Source organism: Castor canadensis, chromosome 8, assembly GCF_047511655.1.
Source record: "Castor canadensis chromosome 8, mCasCan1.hap1v2, whole genome shotgun sequence".
NCBI lineage: Eukaryota > Metazoa > Chordata > Mammalia > Rodentia > Castoridae > Castor > Castor canadensis.
In genome coordinates, this window is record NC_133393.1 from 103258564 (window position 1) to 103277770 (window position 19207).

At 37.2% G+C, this 19207-nt stretch overlaps 1 long non-coding RNA gene across 2 annotated transcripts in view; it reads right to left on the bottom strand.

Moving 5' to 3' along the window:
• LOC141425786 (uncharacterized) overlaps nt 1–19207 on the bottom strand; it is a 44682-nt gene that overhangs the window by 16776 nt on the left and 8699 nt on the right. For both annotated transcript variants that reach the window (XR_012450888.1, XR_012450889.1), the window contains exon 2: nt 3001–3268. This is a non-coding gene — a long non-coding RNA (uncharacterized lncRNA). The remainder of the gene's footprint in view (nt 1–3000; nt 3269–19207) is intronic.

The window sequence follows — 19207 nt, forward strand, 5'->3', positions numbered from 1 at the left end:
TCAGGAATGAGATGGGTGCCCTCCATCCCCACTTCTACTCAACATAGAACTGGAATTCTAGCAAGAGCAATTAGGCAAGAAGAAGAAATAAAAGGAATACAAATAGGTAAAGAAACTATCAAAATATCCCTATTTGCAAATGACATGATCCTATATCTTAAAGACCCAAAAAAAGTCCTAGACACCATAAACAGATACAGCAAGGTGGCAGGATACAAAATCAACTTACAAAAATCATTAGCTTTTCTATATACCAATAACCAACAAACTGAGAAAGAATATAAGGAAACAATTCCATTTACAATAGCCTCAAAAAATATCAAATACCTAGGAGTAAACGGAACAAAGAATGTGAATGAGTTCTACAAGGAGAACTACAAACCCCTGAAGAAAGAGATCGAGGAAGACTACAGAAGGTGGAGAGATCTCCCGTGCTCATGGACTGGTAGAATCAACATAGTAAAAATGCCTATACTACCAAAAGCAATCTACATGTTTAATGCAATTCCCTTCAAAATCCCAATGACATTCATCACAGAGACTAAAAAATCTACCTTAAAGTTCATTTGGAAACACAAGAGATCGCAAATAGCCAAGGCAATACTCAGCAAAAAGAGCAATGCTGGAGGTATCAACAATACCTGACTTCAAACTATATTACAAAGCAACAGCAATAAAAACAGCATGGTACTGGCACAAAAACAGATATGAAGACCAGTGGAACAGGATAGAGGACCCGGATATGAATCCACACAGTTATGCTCACCTTATTTTTGACAAAGGCACCAAAGACATACAATGGAGAAAAGACAGCCTCTTCAACAAATGCTGGGAAAAGTGGTTATCTGCCTGCAACAAAACTGAAACTAGATCCATGTTTATCACCCTGTACTAGTATCAACTCAAAATGGATCAAGGGCCTTATATCAGACCCAAAGCTCTGAAGTTAATACAAGAAAGAGCAGGGAATACTCTGGAAGCAAGAAGTATAGGCAAGGACTTCCTCAGTAGAACCCCAGCAGCTCAGCAACTAAGAGAAAGGATGGACAAATGGGACTTCATAAAATTAAAAAGCTGCACAACAAAAGAAATGGTATCTGAACTGAAGAGACCACCCACAGAGTGGGAGAAAACACTTGCCAGCTATACATTAGACAAAGGACAAAGGAGCTCAAAAAACTAAATTCTCCCAAAATCAATGAACCAATAAAGAAATGGGCAACAGAACTAAACAGAACTTTTTTAAAAGAAGAAAGTTCAAATGGCCAAAAAATATGAAAAAATGCTCACCATCTCTGGCCATAAAGGAAATGCAATCAAAACCACACTAAGATTCCACCTCACTCCTGTTAGAATAACCATAACCAAAAACACTAACAACAGGTGTTGGTGAGGATGTGGGGAAAAAAGAACCCTCATACACTGCTGGTGGGAATGCTAGCTAGTGCAACCACTCTGTAAAACAATATGGAGGCTTTTTAAAAAAAAACTAAACATAGATCTGCAATATGATCCAGCAATCCCACTCCTAAGGATACCCAGAGGAATGCTACTCAGGTTACTCCAAGCACTGCACACCCATGTTTATTGCAGCACTATTCACAATAGCCAACTTATAGAAACAGCCAAGATGCCCCACTTGATGAATGGATTAAGAAAATGTATTTATACACAATGGAATTTTATGCAGCCATGAAGAAGAATGACATCTTATCATTTGCAAGTAAATGGATGGAATTGGAGGACATCATTCCGAGCAAGGTTAGCCAGGTTCAGAAGACCAAAAATCATGTTTTCCCTCATATGCAGACTTTAGATCTAGGGCAAATGCAGCAATGTTGTTGGACTTGGGTCACACGCTAAGGGGAGAGCACATATAGGAGGAATGGGATAGGTAGGAAAACCAAACCTTGAAAGTGTTTGATGTCCCCACTGCAGAGGAGCTAATACAGTAACCTTAAAGTGACAGAGGTCAATATGGGTAAGTGACCGGGAAGTAGTGAAGAGGTCAGGTAGAGATGAATCAATTCGAGTTGTAATACACTTGTGCATGGAAGCAATGGTAAGAATCTCTCTGTATAGCTATCCTTATCTCAACTAGCAAAAACACTATGTCTTTCTTATTATTGCTTATGTCTTCTCTTCAACAAAATTGGAGAGAAGGGCAGAACAGGTTCTGCCTGGAACAGAGGGTGGTTTTAGAGGGGAGAAATGACCCAAACAAGATAGGCACATATGAATATATGAATCAAGAGGGGAAAAAAGGAATGTCAGAACAAAAAATATGTTTAATAAATTGAAGCAAACATCAAAGACCTTGGGAGATCCAAGACAGCATGACAGGCTGTAACCACAGTCTGGAAATACCGAGGAGCTGCTCTTTTGAGTCATTCTTCTCAGGTTCCAGTTCACCATTTAGTAAGTACATCAGCCAAGAAGGGCCAGCAAAAGGTTGATGTTTTAAAATATAAGCACATGTACACTTTGTACTATATAAAATACTTATTTTAAGAGATCCAGTAAAATAGAGAATTAAGATTCTTAAAGTAATGGTCACTCAATTCAAATGTTAGACACAATTTACAGCATTGGATTGCTAGTGTTTTAAGTCTTTATGAGCAATATCTAAGTACTTGTGTAGCTAGTTTTTTAAACTTCACTGAAAACCCAGTACAATACTAAGTGCTTGTTCTTATAAGAACATGGTCCTAGGATGAAAGGGTGATCTGGCTGCGACATCTATCACCCCATTGATCAAATTGAGTCAGGTGACCTGGCTGGCTAGGCAGGTGTCCCCTTCCTTCTTCACCACTCCATGTGCATCCCTCCCAAAGTTGCATACTAGGTTGAAGAAAACAACCATCCCTGATCAAGAAAGACCATTCTTCAGTCAAGAGTATATGAGTAGTTACACTCCCCTGCTAGAACCTCCAAACAAGCTCTCAAGAATGTAGTCCTAAAATAGGCCACTTGTAGGTCATAGGAACTACATAAACTTACCTGAGTAAAGAGAACAGCCATACTTCATTCTGAAGTCATTAAAAATATGAGCACTGGTCACCTAGTTCCAAAGCTTCAACAATGTACAGCACAAAGATGATCTTCATGATCTTCATTTGTGCACACAGAGAAGAGTTGTATGACTTTCTGTAATTATTCAGTTCTTCCATATTAATAGGTGGCCTGGTTCCCAAAGCTGCATAGTATGCTTCATCACCAAAGTCACTTTTGTCAGAAGTTTTCTCTTCTTCATCATCATCATTATAAACTGAAAGATTAATGAGTGGGAAGACAAAGTCATCATATCCCACAGAATAAGGCCAAAAGCAAATATATCTGCCTTGTCAATAATAATGCCATTTTCCTCCAAAGTTTCCTTAGATATCCATGACTCAATACCAATATAACAGGCTTGAGCATCAGTCACAGTCATATTTTCATTCAGTGGAAGAGAGATTCCTACATAGCAGAGTTTAATGTTTCAAAATCACCTCTAATTACATTTAAACACCATATCTCCATAAAGCAATAGTGTTTCTTGGTACTGGTACTTCAGCCCATTTGCCATGTTCAAAGCAACTTTTAAAATTATAGCTGCTGGGAAAGGATCTCTGCTGTCTTTGCTCTTCTATGAAGTCATTTGGAGACTTTTCACCTTCATACTCCATAGATAGGCATAAACTACGATCACTGGTTTCAGTAAAAGCAGATAACCTACAGTGTTTGGATGATGAAGGCTTTTTAAAATCTTAGCTTCATCAGTTAGTCTCTTCTGATATATGGTTCAATAATAATAATTACATATAGGTTTTATCTTTCTCACAGCCCAAGGAGAACAAGACAAACCTTATGGAGTTCTTTTCATTAGATAATTTACCCCAGTCTCCATGCATTTTGCTCATGTATTACAAAAAAAAAATTTGTAATACAGACCTTCAAAACAACTAAAAAAGAAAAAAATAGAGTTAAAAGCCAATATAGAAAATGTGGTATTTATACACAAAGGAATTTTATTCAGCCACAAAGAAGAATGAAATGTTGTCATTTGCAAGTAAATGTATAGACCTGGAGAACATAATCTTAAGCAAAGTTAGTCAGGCTCAGAAGGCCAAAAATCACATGTTGTCCCTCATATGCAGATTATAGACCTAAAACAAATGCAGTAATATTATTGGACATGGGTCACACACTAAGGTGAGAACGCATAGGGGAGGAATAGGGAAAAGGAAGGAAACCTCAAACTGGAGTGTGGTTGATGTGCCCACTGTAGAGGAGTGAATACAGTAATCTTAAACTGGCAGAGGCCACTATGGGAAGGGGACCAGGAACCAGTGAAGAGGTCTGGTAGAGATGAACCAATGTGGGTTGTAATACACATGTGCATGGAAGCAATGCTAGGGATCTCTCTGTATAGCTATCTTTATCTCAAACTAGCAAAAATGATATGTCTTTCTTATTATCTCTTATGTTTTCTTTTCAACAAAATTGGAGAACAAGAGGATTCTGCCCGGAAAGGGGGAGGTGGCCCAAATAATATATACACATGTGAGTAAATGTAAAAACAATTTTTAAAAGCCAATAAAGGAGACAGAATGGAATAATAAATAGTGGTAATAGTACTATGGTAATACCCCCTCCCCCACCAAAAAAATAACGGTGAATGTAGCAGGAAAAATGGAACAAAGAAGAGAAAAACTGAGAAAACAGAGGACTACAGTAGACCAAACCATATCTCTAATTAAGTGTAAGTGAACTAAACTCTCATGTACGGCAAAAATTGAAAGATGGTGGGAAAAGAGACACATTTTAAAGGCTAGACAGGTTAAAAGTAAAAAAGGTAGAAAATAATTCACCATACAAACAACTAGCATAAAAAATGTAGTGTGGCTATATACTTATATTTATAGAACATGCAGCAAGTGCACATTGAATAGTCACTAACATAGATCAAATATTGAGCAATAAATTAATTTCAGGAAATCACAAAGTACATATCCTACAGATTGATTACCACCAGGGTATCAAATTAGAAATAAAAAGATATCTAGAAGATCAAATGGGTCAAAGAAGGAATAACAAAGGGTCTGAGAATATATTTACAACTGAATGATAATGAAAGTGACATCAAAATTTGTGGGATGGAGCCAAAACAGATGAAGATTTGTAACTTGAAGTATTTATTTTAGAAAAGAAAAATGTTTAAAATCAATTATTTAAGTTTCTCCTACCACCCCACCCCCTGCCCTCTGCCCTTTATTTTGAGATGGGATTCTGCTATGCCACCCAGTCTGGTCTCAAACTCATGGGCTTAGGTGATCCTCCCACCTCAGCCACCTAGGTCTACTGGTGGGCACCACCATGTCCAGCTCATATAATAACTGGAATATTACCACTTTATATCTAAATTTGACAACTGATGAAAATGACAAATTCCTTGAAAAGCTAAAAGAGTCCCCTCGAGACAAAATAGATAACCTGAATAATCCTAGTACCTACTAGAAAAACTGAGTTTGTAAGTAGTTTTCCAACAAAGAAAACCTTGGGTCCAATGGCTCCATGGATGAGTTTTAGCAAACATTTAAGGAAGAAGTAATAGTGTGCATCAAAACTTTTCAGAAAAAAAAGAATACTAATTTGTATACACTTTTCCCGAAAATAGAAGAGAAGGTATAGTAACTCACTTTACAAGGCCAGCATTACAAGATACTCAAAACAATACAAGAAAAAAGTAATATTCCTCATGTACATATACACAAATATCCTCAACAAAGTATTAGCAAATTAACCCTAATAATATTTAGCAGTGTAATATCTTACATCATGGGGACTGTATTCAAGAGCTAATCAACATAATTCACCAAATTAAGAGACTAAAGTTGAAAATTCATATTGCCATCTCAATAAATGCAGAAAAACATTTGAAAAATGTCAGCATTCATAATTTTTTAAATCTCAGCAAATTAGAAATTTGCTGAGAATTGAAGAAAGAAATTTCTTCAATGTTACAAAGGCATCTACAAAAATCCTACCACCATTATCATACTTATTAAAAGACAAGATGCCTTCCTCCAAGATCAGCAAGGATGTCTCCTCTCAGCATGCCTACATGTTGAAAGTTCTAGCCAACTCAACAAACCATGAGAAACACATGTAGATTGGAAAATAAGAGGAGGTGAATTCATGTATGATATATTTGATACAAAAGAACCTACATAAAGGCCACATTGTACCCCCACCTATCACAACAATAAAGGAGAAAAAAATAAAAACACAAACTTGTAGAAAACAAAAAAAAGTAACAATATATTCAAAGAAAGCATGATTGTCTAAGTATAAAATCTCAAGGAATTTGTAGAAATTGTACTGAAGTAATTAGCAGCAAGATTGCAGGATTTAAAGTATCAAATATCAGTTATATATCTCTTTACAATGATTAATTAAAAATCATTTTAAAGTACCATTTCTATAAGAATCAAAATCCCAGCAAAAATTTTTGTAGATATTGACAAGCTTATTCTAAAATGTATACAGAAAAATCAAAGGAAATACCCAAAAAATTTGAAAAAGCACATAGTTCGCTTACTCACCATCTGATCCCACAACATATTATAAATTACAGTAATTGAGACAGTGTCACACTGGTGAAAAGATGGACACATAGGTAAATGGAACAGATTAGAGTCCAGAAATACACTCACACATATACGATCAGTTGATTTTTTTCACAGATGCAAATGCAATTCAGTAGAGAGAGATGTTTTTCAACACACAGTACTGGAATAAGTAACTGTCCATATGCAAAATCATGAACCCCAGGACAAATTTTGTACTTGCTATGATTTGGATGTTGTTTGAGTGTGTTCCTTAAAAACTGAGATTCTCTTAGATGCAAAAAAAAAAAAAAAACCACTTTGTAAATTCAACAACTTAACAGGTTTATTGAGTTATAAGTGATATACAAAGAACTGCATATATTTAATAAGTAAAATTGAATGCAAACATCCATAATACTATTGCTGCAAACAAAATAATATATCCAACACTTCACAAAGTTTCTCTGTGTCCCTCTGGGTTATATTTTTGTGGTAAGAACACTTAATTACCTTCTTACCAAATTTTAAAGTGCACAAAATGGCATTTTAGCTATAGGCACTATTGTGTTCAAAACAGCTCTAGAATTTATGCATCTAGCATATCTGAAATTTCTATCCATTCATCTACAATTCCCATTCCTCCCATCAATCAAGGTCCTGGCAACCATAACTGTATTCTCTGCTTCCATGAGTTTGTTACAAAAACCTCATTTAGGCCAGAAAACACATGAAAAAATGCTCACCATCTCTAGCAATAAAGGAAATGCAAATTAAAACCATGCTAAGATTCCACCTCACCCCTGTTAGAATAGCCATCATCAGCAACACCACCAACAACAGGTGTTGGCGAGGATGCGGGGGAAAAAGGAACCCTCTTACACTGTTGGTGGGAATGTAGACTAGTACAACCACTCTGGAAAAAAATTTGGAGGCTACTTAAAAAGCTGGACATCGATCTACCATTTGATCCAGCAATACCACTCTTGGGGATATACCCAAAAGACTGTTACTCCAGAGGCACCTGCACATCCATGTTTATTGCGGCACTATTCACAATAGCCAAGTTATGGAAACAGCCAAGATGCCCCAGCACTGACGAATGGATTAAGAAAATGTGGTATCTATACACAATGGAATTTTATGCAGCCATGAAGAAGAACGAAATGTTATCATTCGCTGGTAAATGGATGGAATTGGAGAACATCATTCTGAGTGAGGTTAGCCTGGCTCAAAAAACCAAAAATCGTATGTTCTCCCTTATATGTGGACATTAGATCAAGGGCAAACACAACAAGGGGATTGGAGTATGAGCACATGATAAAAGCGAGAGCACACAAGGGAGGGGTGAGGATAGTAAGACACCTAAAAAACTAGCTAGCATTTGTTGCCCTTATAGCAGAGAAACTAAAGCAGATACCTTAAAGCAACTGAGGCCAATAGGAAAAGGGGAACAGGTACTAGAGAAAAGGTTAGATCAAAAAGAATTAACCTAGAAGGTAACACCCATGCACAGGAAATCAATGTGAGTCAATGCCCTGTATAGCTATCCTTATCTCAACCAGCAAAACCCCTTGTTCCTTCCTATTATTGTTTATACTCTCTCTACAACAAAATTAGAAATAAGGGCAAAATAGTTTCTGCTGGGTATTGAGGGGGGGGGAGAGGGAGGGGGCGGAGTGGGTGGTAAGGGAGGGGGTGGGGGCAGGGGGGAGAAATGAACCAAGCCTTGTATGCACATATGAATAATAAAAGAAAAATGAAAAACAAAAACAAAAACAAAAACCTCATTTAAGTGGAATTGCAGTATTTGTCCTTCTGTGCCTGGTTTATTTCACTTAGTAAAATTTCCTCAGAATTCATTTGTTGTCACAAATGGCCAGATTCTCTTCTTTTTAAGGCAGAATAGTATGTATACACCACATTTTTCTTTATCCAATGGAAACGTAGATTTTTTCCCATATTTTGGATATACTCAGAAGTGAGATTGCTTGATCAGATGGTACTTCTATTTTTGAATTTTTGAGGAGCCTCTATATTGTTTTGCACTGCTACATTCCCACTTACAGTGTACAAAGGTTTCAATTTTCCCACATGCTTGCTAACATTTGTTATCTTTTTCAAGTATCAGTCACCCTAACAGGTGTGAGATGACATTTTATTGTAGTTTTATATAGTTTCCCCCCCAAAATTTAGAACTAATAAAACACTTCATCAAACTTGTAGAATACAAAATCAATTCATACAAACCAATTTTATTTTTATACTAAAAAGAAATCATCCAAAAGGAAACTAAAACAATTCTACTTACAATACCACCAAAAATAATAAAATATTTAGAAATAAACTTATCCAAGGAGATAAAAGACTTGTACACTGGAAACATGACAGTGATGAAAGAAATTAGAGTCACAAATAAATAGAAAGACATTTTATGTTTACAGTTTGGAGGCTTAATATTAAACTCTCCATAGTAAACTAATTCAACAGTTTATTCTTATAAAAATCTCTATGACTTTAACAGAAATACAAAAAAAAAAAAAAAAACTTAAAATGTATATGGAAACCACGAAAGATCCAAAATAGAGATCCTGAGAAAGAACAAAGCTGAATACCAGATTTTGTGAATTTTAGTTTGTTGGATCTTGAATATTTTTCTGTATTCCTATAAATACTCTGTAGCTTTGTTCTGGGACATAGTAAAATAACTTGAAAACTGATTGTTTCAGATCTTGCTTTTAGGAATTGTTTGGCAGACCCAAAGTAGTTTTCAGTCCAGGGCTAATTGTTCCATACTACTAAAGCAAGTCTCTCCTTAGTGTTAGGAAAAACACCGCTCACAAATAAAGCTCACGAGAAAAGTCTCACGTCCCTAGAGCAAAGTTTAATGGCAAGCCCAAACTGCCAGGCTGGCGGGGGAAAGATGGCACAGCAGCAAACCTGGGCCAGGCATGGCTTTTATAGAAGGGGAGGAGGTTAAGGAAGTTAGCGCATGGGCACGGTTGTCTCTGGTAGGGGTGGGGCTGTTTTAGAGAGCAGGAATTTGTCCTTGGGAGTTTCTCAAGTGAGGTCTGAGAGTAAAATGGCTGCCGATTTATAAATGACGACATTATTGTTCTATCACTGAGTATTCTACCCAAAGTCACATGCTTTGAGTTCTTCCCTATGGCTGAGGTGAACACACTTTTTTGTCTCCATGTGAATACCTGTCAGTGTTTCTTCTACTTTTTCTGTATGATTTTTCTTCCAGGCTCAAGTTGTTTTCTAGTATAGGCATTGATCAGTACCCTGATGAATACTCTGGGGTTCTTCTCTGCCAGTTTTCTGAGCAAGTATCTCCTTTCTAGTATTCTGTTGTGCAAACTCTAGCTTGGACTCTCAGCTCTATCTCCTCAATTTAGGGTGTTCAGGAGTCTCCACTTGGTGCACCATGACCTGAAAACACTGAAGGCAGTGAGCTGGGAAAATCATGGAGCTAACTTTGCTTCCCATTTCCTGGTGATAACTGTTCTATGTTAACTGATGTCCAGTGTCATGACTACTGCTATTTCATACAACTTGTCTGGCTTATTTATTTATGGTTGTTTCAGGCAAGTGGGTAAATTCAGTCCCTGTTACTTCATCTTAGACAGAAACAGAAGATTAAGACTTATTTATGGAAGAGGAAAAAGATTTCTAATTTCATCCAGTGTTAGTTCTGTCCAAATCTAATTTTAACTCAACACTGACTACTTGGATGATGGGATTAAAGGAGATGTGATAAATGTATTAGATGTAGTGCATGAAAAATAAAACCTCACCTAACAATAACAGATAGATGATAGATAGATTAAGATATATAGATGATAGCTAGGTAGATGATAGACAGGTAAAGTACCCCAATCCAATTCAATCCCATCGAAGCCACTATGACCTATGTATATCCTGTGCTTTAAAGTAAAAGCAATCTGCTTCCCTAAGCTATAATTGAATGTCAGACATCACTGAATGAGTCAGAAGTAATCATACATTCCTTATACACCAACTAAGAATAAAGGAGGCCATCTGAATCTGAGGTAGATTGCTAACCCCTTTCCATAGTAAGTGGCAAGGGCAAACCCATCCTCTTGATGAAGTAAAAATGCTGAGTTAACAAAGATTGCCATTATAGCCAAAGTTATTGTGCTTACTAAATCATCAAAGCTTTAGGTTCTTCATGAGGCCCACTCATGTGGATCTGGATCTGTGTCCAAATGTCCATCACTGAAGGTAGTTTCTACAACTCTTCCACGAGACTTCAAGGTGCATGAAGAGTACGTTATTGGACTAAGGGCATACTTTTGGTGATCAAGCCAATAGAGATGTGCTACTAAGAAGGGAAATACCTCCTAAGGCTGATTTAAGAATCCTAATAGTATATATACTTTTAAAGGTACTAAATTACACTGAGTTTCACTAAATGCATAGGTCTCAAGGTTTGTTTGTTGTTTATCCCCCCGTGTGACTTGGGTTTAAATTCAGGGCTTCACTTGTAAAGCAGGTACTCTTCTGCTTGAGTCACATCTCCAATCCATTTTGCTCTGGTTATCTTGGAGATGAGGTCTCATGAACTATTTATCTAGACTGGCTTCAAACCACAGTCCTCCCAATTTCAACCTTCCAAGTAGCTAGGATTACAGGGGTGAGGCACTGCACCCAGCTTAAGGTATTTTATGTATGATTAAATAGCATCACTACATCAACCAAAATTTCCTCTTGTTAAGGAAGACATTGTTACAGATTCACTTACACCTTATTTTCTTTAAAGAAAAAAAATCTCAAAACACTTGTAAAGTGTATTTGAAGGCATCTCTTGAATGAAGGAATCCCTTCTGCTCACCTAATCAGTGATGCTTATAACCATTCATCTCAAAATATGTAGCTCTTAAGTTTAAACATAAATATTTGTGTTTTCAAAACCATTGCTCTTTTTAGCAACTAATTTTTTCCCAATGGTTTAAGATTTGGGGAACTTTTATATTAAAGCAAAACAAAACGGAAGATTATATCTGTGCTTTCAAATGGGGATGAACGCCACAGAAGGGTCACAAGATGAATACAGGACATCTTCTTGTAGTATCTGTTTTGCTCAATGGCAAATAGTAAATCAGTTTTGCTTGATGGTAAGTATGTTTAAACATTGTATAACAAAACAAATATAGCTGATAGAAAGATAATGGGTTTTTAAGCTATAAAAGAAAATTACTAAGAAGTTTCTTCCTGAGATCATTTGGTTCTGTAAACCCCATGTATGGTACCCACCTCTGAACTCTCCATTAGTGATAAGTATGAGGCACACAGGTGAAGTTGGTTCTCTACTTAATGACATCATCTCTGATATAACTAATGTCCCAATAAGCAGGCAACTTACATGGAAATATTGTGTGAACTATGGAGACAAACTCTCTGGGTTCAAATCCCAGCTCTACCACTGACTAGCTATTTACCACTGGGGAATTTACAATCCCTCCTTCCTGCTTGAGTCTGCTCATCTGTACAATAGTTATAATGTTGTTTATTTTGTAAGGTTATTATAAGGACTTTGTAAGATTATTTGTAAAGTGCTTAGGGCAATACTGGTTTGTGCCAACTAATTGGGTTCCTGTTTTCTATGCCTGGCACATAGTAAGGGTGGTATTAGTGATATTAGATTAAGGAATAATCCTTAAATAAATCTCTCTCCTTAGTAGAGTGGGAAGAGTCCTTGAAAGAATAGGTACCTTCTCTTTCTCCTCTCTCTCTCTCTCTTTCAATACCTCACAGCTTTCTCTTGGTCTCTTATTTACTCAACAGATATTAACTGGACACCCATGTATCAGGCACTGTTTTGGGCTGATGATTAGGCTTGAATTAGGAAAGTACTATCTTTGTATTGTTGAAGTATAACAAAATAAGTCAATACTTGAGTGAGCTATTACAAAGAAATAAGGTGGAAGGAGGCAGTGCAAGGTGTTCTGTGTCTCTCTGTTCTATGTGTATGTTCTCTCTCTTTATACTTCTTTTACTCTCTCCATCTGCTTCTTGACTAAAATAAATGGAGAGACTTACTAGTCAAAGTACAAGAAGAACTGGCTATTTTGGGGTAGAAATGTTGGGCGATTTCAAATGTTCTATGGTTCAAAAATTCTATGGTTAATTTGAGATATTTGGTTGCAGTTGAACCAGCCAGCAGGCGGCAGTACTATCTAGCTGAATAAACCATTACAGTTACTCTGCTCTTTCCAAGACTATGTACTAAAGAAAGTATTCCTAAATTGATCTGTAGAACCTTCAAATTCTGGAAGTATACAATTGGTGCATAGAAAAAATGATTGTTGGTATTGCCATGTTCAAATTGAGTAATTGGAATGTTTCTACTGATCATGACTCATTTTATTTTCCCAGAAAGATTGGTCTTGCCTCAGATCTCCAAGTAACAAAAATATTTGCCTTTATGCAGATATTCAACCCAGGATAGGGATGGAGGACAAAGCTTTCTCTGAAGACATTAGGAATGACCTGCTGGGCAACTCTGACTTGTTAGTTAACCTCCCTGAGTTTTGGCTTAATGCAAAGATTAGGATAAAGGCCCAGTCCAAATCACTCAGGAAACCAGGGACTGCAGACATTGTTAGTACATATTAATGAAGGATTAAGTCAAGGAGTTCTTGACTTTCTCCCCTTCAGCTGTTACAACAAGGGTTATTCATTCCCAGAATTTTGTTTAAAATTTGTATGTTTTATGCCAGACACAGTAGCTCACACCCATTATCCCAGCTACTTGAGAGGCAGAGATTGAGATTGGGGGATAGAAGTTTGAGGTCAGCCAAGGCAAAAAGTTAATGAAACCCCCATCTCAACTAATAAGCTTGGAGTTGTGCCACACACTTGTCATCCCAGCTATGCAGGAGGTATAAATAGGAGGGTTGGTCCAGGCCAACCTGGGCACAAAGCACAGGACCTTATTAAAAAAATAGTAAAGCAGAAAGGGTTGGAACCTTGGCTCAAGTGGTAGAGTACCTGTCTGGCAAGAGCAAGTCTCTCACTTCAAGTCCCAGTATTGCCAAAAAGAAAAATGAAAAAATAAAAGTTGTGTGTCTTATGTTTCCAGGAAACTGAACTTTTCTCCCTTTGATATTTGTTTTATGTAAGATACATTTTTATTTCCTGCACAACATATAAATTATCATCTAGCACTTGTCACAGTAGTTATCATAGTTTTTATCTGTGTGTTTAAGCTTTCCTTAAAATAACAGATCTGGTTAAGAGAAGAACACTCCTTAATTTCCTTATTTTATTATTCTTTTTCTTCTTAGTCTTGACTATCATATCTTTTTTTTTTATTACTCATATGTGCATACAAGGCTTGGGTCATTTCTTCCCCCTGCCCCCACCCCTTCTGCCCCCTCCCTCTCCCCCCCACCCTCTCAATACCCAACAGAAACTATTTTGCCCTTATTTCTAATTTTGTTGTAGAGAGAGTATAAGCCATAATAGGAAGGAACGAGGGTTTTTGCTGGTTGAGATAAGGATAGCTATACAGGGAGTTGACTCACATTAATTTCCTGTGCGTGTGTATTACCTTCTAGGTTAATTCTTTTTGATCTCACCTTTTCTCTAGTTCCTGGTCCCCTTTTCCTATTGGCCTCAGTTGCTTTTAAGGTATCTGCTTTAGTTTCTCTGCGTTAAGGGTAACAAATGCTAACTAATTTTTTAGGTGTCTTACCTATCCTCACCCCTCCCTTGTGTGCTAAAGCTTTTATCATGTGCTCAAAGTCCAATCCCCTTGTTGTGGTTGCCCTTGATCTAATGTCCACATATGAGGGAGAACATACGATTTTTGATCTTTTGGGCCAGGCTAACCTCACTCAGAATGATGTTCTTCAATTCCATCCATTTACCAGCGAATGGACTATCGTATCTTTAATGTTTAAAAAAATACATAATCATATATAGAGAGTACATCAACCAGATTTACTTTCTTAACTCTCTTCTTTTATCTTCACTGAGAGTGTAATATATGTGAGGTCAAATATGTGACCTCCCCTTAGCGTAACCTGTTTTTCATAATCTTGCTGTATTTTTATTAGGCCTAATTTTTTTATTATATGGTTGATGTACTCTCTACACAAGAATGAATATAGAACTTTTAAACCTGTTGAAATCACCATAAGAAGGGCACTAAGGTAGAAAGAAGAAAAAGAGATGAACCAATTCGAGTTATAATACATATATACATGGAAATGTCACAAGGAAACTCCCTATGCACCTAACTTAAACAAAAATATCATTTTTCTTTCTTTTACAAAATCACAGAATGGAACAGGTCCTGCCTGGAGAACTGGTACCAGTGGGAGGGGAGAGGAGGAGGAGAAAGGGTGTGGGAAGGTGAAGATGGTGCAAATAGTGTGTACACATGTATGAAAATGGAAAAATGATACCTGTTGAAACTATTCCAGGAATGGGGGCAAGGGGGATAAAGGAGAATGAAGGAGGGGGTGAATTCAGGTATGCTATATTTGATATATTGTAAGAACTTTTGTAAATGCCACAATGTACCCCCACCCAGCACAATAAAAAAAAAGAATAAATAAATACTACATGGGTATTTCATAACAAAAAATACATATTCAGTTAAAAATTTTTTGAGTCATACATGGTTAAAAGCAAAAATTTTCCAATATCCTACCAACCAGTGATAACCAGTGTTAATGCTTTTCTATGTATCTTTCTGGTCTCCTGTCTATGTTTTTCTATTTACAATGGCAGAGACTAAGAAGACAACACTTCCAGGGTTTGTACTTTCTTCCTAAGTAGTAAGATCACAAACTTTTAGCTCAGAACATGATCCAAAGTTGCAGCCTGGTATAGTCATGTGACTTAAGTTCTAGCTAATGGACTAGTGTAATAATATGCAAAATCTAGCAATTTTGCTTAAATAGGGAGTATGCTCTTCCTTTTCTTCTTCTCCTTCCTGTAGCTAGATTGCAAATGTGATGACAGAGCCATAACATGGAAGGACTTTGTGTCATGAGAGCAGAAAAGAGAGAGATGGAACTGACGGGAAGGGAAACAGAAAATTCTAATATTCTCAGTAAGACCTGTATTTGTATCATTCACTGTCCTGTCTCTTTTACTTATGTATATATAATATAAAAAGTATCATCATAGGAATGTAAACATGTTCTGCTTGGGAATGGGTAACATCAGGAATGAGAAGGGTAAACGGAAAAGGTGTAGTGGGGGGTGAACATGATGGAAGTACTTTATGCACCCTTTATCAGGTTTGATTTGCAAGTATTTTCTCCCATTCTGTAAGCTGCCCTTACATTCAGTTGATTGCACTCGTTCAGGCATAGTTTTTAAAGTTTGTTGTAATCCCATTTGTCTACTTTTGCTGTTGTTGCCTGTAGTTTCAGTATCACATCCAAACAATGATTGCCAATACTATTGATTTTTCCCTATGTTTTCTTCTTGGAATTATATATTTTTAAGTCCCATGCTTAGATCCTTAATCCATTTTTATATATGGTATAATGTAATGATACAAATTCATAGTTTGTACCTGTAGATAACCAGTTTCCCCAAAATCATTTGTTGAAGAGACTGTTCTTTCTTCATTGAGTTGACAAACTTGTTAAAGACCATTTGTATACATGACAGCTGATTTGGAGGCTCTCTATTCTGTTTCATTAGTCTGTATGTCTTTCTTTATGCCAATACTATACTGTTTCAATTACTGTAGCTTTGTAATATATTTTGAAATCAGAATATGTGAGATCTCTAACTCCTTTTTCAGAATGTTTTGGCTATGGCTATTTGAGGTCACTTGAAATTCCACATGAATTTAAAGATTTTTTTTCTATTTCTGCAAAAGATACCTTTGGAATTTTGGTAGATTGCATTGAGTCTGTAGCTTGCTTTGGGTGGTATTCCTGTTTTTATGTTGACACTTATTGCCAATTTACATCCCCAGCAACAGGATAAATGATGTCTACACTCACATGTAAGTGAAAGTTGGCTGGATGGATAATTCTTAGTTATAATTTTCCCCTCATAATTTTCAATGGATTGCTCTAGTGTTATCTAGCTCCCAATGTTGCTATAAGACCAAACTGACGATAAAGATGTGTCCCAGAAAAAAAGTAATATTCTCATTCAAAATCCTTCATATTGGGCTGGAAGCATGGCTCAAGTGGTATAGCACCTGCCTAACAAGTAAGGAGCCCTGAGTTCAAACCTCTGTATAGCCAACAAAAAAGAATGGTTATGTAGTTGAGAAGTACTAGGATATCAATATGGCCATACAGAAATACTACAATGAAACCCCTTTATGTAATTAATATACACTAATAAAATGCCTTTAAAATACTGCCATACTGGGGGAAGTGGGGGATAAAGGAGAATGATGGAGGAGGGGAATTCAACTATGATATATTGTAAGAACTTTTGTAAATGTCACAATGTACTTCTAATACAAAAATAACATAATAATTCTAAAAACTGGGAAAACAATACTGCAATACTTACTGTTGGAGTTTGTAGAACAAGTGTATATCATTACTTTGATTTGGGGAGAATGATAGTAAGAGGCAGGGATGTTGGGCTGCTGAGAGAGATAAAACTGGGGAGAGTTGCCTCTTTTAGTCTGCTTGGAGGATCTGAATTTGGGATCTGAGCTAAGGGACTGTAATTTAATGATCCTGTGTAGCAATTAGAACCATCTAATATATGACAACCTGTAGAGGAGTTGATTGACTGCATAAACCTAGAGAAGGGCTGATTTCCATAAAATTTACCAAGTGAGCTATAGCTATCCAGCTAAACATTAGAAAGATGATGCTTTGGTTTATTTAGAAGAAAGTGACATTAGAGGCTCTCCCCATTCTAGGAAAAGAATACAAAATACTATTAACTCTGTAACTGGCCATCGGTATTGGCTACCATAGGGACTGAAGGGGGAAAGTACATTAAGTGCCCAGGTACTCAGGTAAATGGGTGGACTGTAGTTAAATATGTTCTTAATCAAAGGAGGCATGCTACTACACTTATGACTGAAAACAGGGAGATCCCATAGATTGCAGACAGAGGTACTGAATTTGCTAAAGTGGAGGAGAGCCAGGTAAAGATACTATCAGACACAATGATGAAAATAGTCATTGAACTCCTAATGTCTTTCTGTTCAAGGCTTTGGCAGTAGTAGGAAAGAATTTTATAGGAAGAAAAGCATAGGTTACATAATTGGCTGTTGTATGATCACCACTTGTACTGGATGTTGTCCTTTTTCTCTTCCAAATCCACTTTCCACCCTTTTCCCCCTTCCATGTGCTCTAGCAAACTTAACTTGCTGAATCCATAGGCTCCCTTACACCCTTGGATTTCTGTTGCGTTTGCCAGTGGGAAGCACTGGCAGAAGGGTAGAGAGAGAAGAAAGAGTGAAGGCAAGGCTTTGCTGCCTTCAAGTATGCTGGAGTTAGTTTTATTTAGAGGAGTGGAATACCCACAACTGCAACTTCTCTCACCAGGTTCAGCAAATAGGCCCCCTCCTTCAGGGGGGGTGGGAATATGGTAACAACTCCTTGGAATTCTTAGCACACAGTATTTCATTTTCCTTACAGATTTGATTAAGCCTGCCCAACCTTTGTAAATAACCCCTTTATTGGGGCTGAGGATATAGGTCAGTGGTATAGCCCTTGCCTAGCATCAAAAAATGCCAAAATAAGCCAGGCACCAGTGGCTCATGCTCATAATTCTAGCTACTTGAGAGGCAGAGATTGGGAGGATTACACCTGGTAACTGATAACTCTCAGAAGTTTTGAGTCATAGAAATAATAAGATACCTGAATAATAACAACTTGTGTTCAGTTGTTGCTAGTAGAAGAGACACATTTATAGTAATACAGAGATACAGAGGGGCTAATTTTATCACATAACGGGAGTCCAGAGAAACAGACAATCAAGGGCTAAAAAACAACAACAAAAAATCAGCTCTGTAAAGTCATACAGGAGACAGGCTTTCTTCTCCATTCTTAGCATGAAATTTCCACCCTTAAGATCACAAGGTACCAACTTGGAGGGCCAACCATCTTATTTACTAGCCAGGTAAGAAACAGAAAGAAAGGCACAGGCCAAAACTATACTTCAGCCAACCTTTCCCAAAGTCCTACCTATCAATCTCTCGTTTATCTCATTGGCCAGAATTTACAAACATATCAGTATTAGAGTTCTTCAGAGAGACAGAACAAGTAGGATATTTAAGAAGATATTTATCAGGGGAGCTGGCTCATAGAAGCATGAATACTGAGGGTACCCATGACTGGCCCTTTACAAGAACTGGAAAAATCAGTAGTATGGCTCAGTACCAGTATGGAAACCTCAGATTCAGGGATGCAATGATATAGCCCCCAGTCTGAGGCCAAAAGCCTTTGTGAAAGTCCAAGAGAACAAAGAAGAGTTCCTAATATGTCCCTCGGGCCTGCACTGAAGGCAAGTCTTGCCCCTCCAGCCTGCCTGCCCATAGAACTGTCTTATCTGGAAACCATCACATCCAGACACCATACTTCTCCAGCCATCTAGATATCCCTCAATCCAGTGGAACTGGCACCCAAAATTAACTGTCA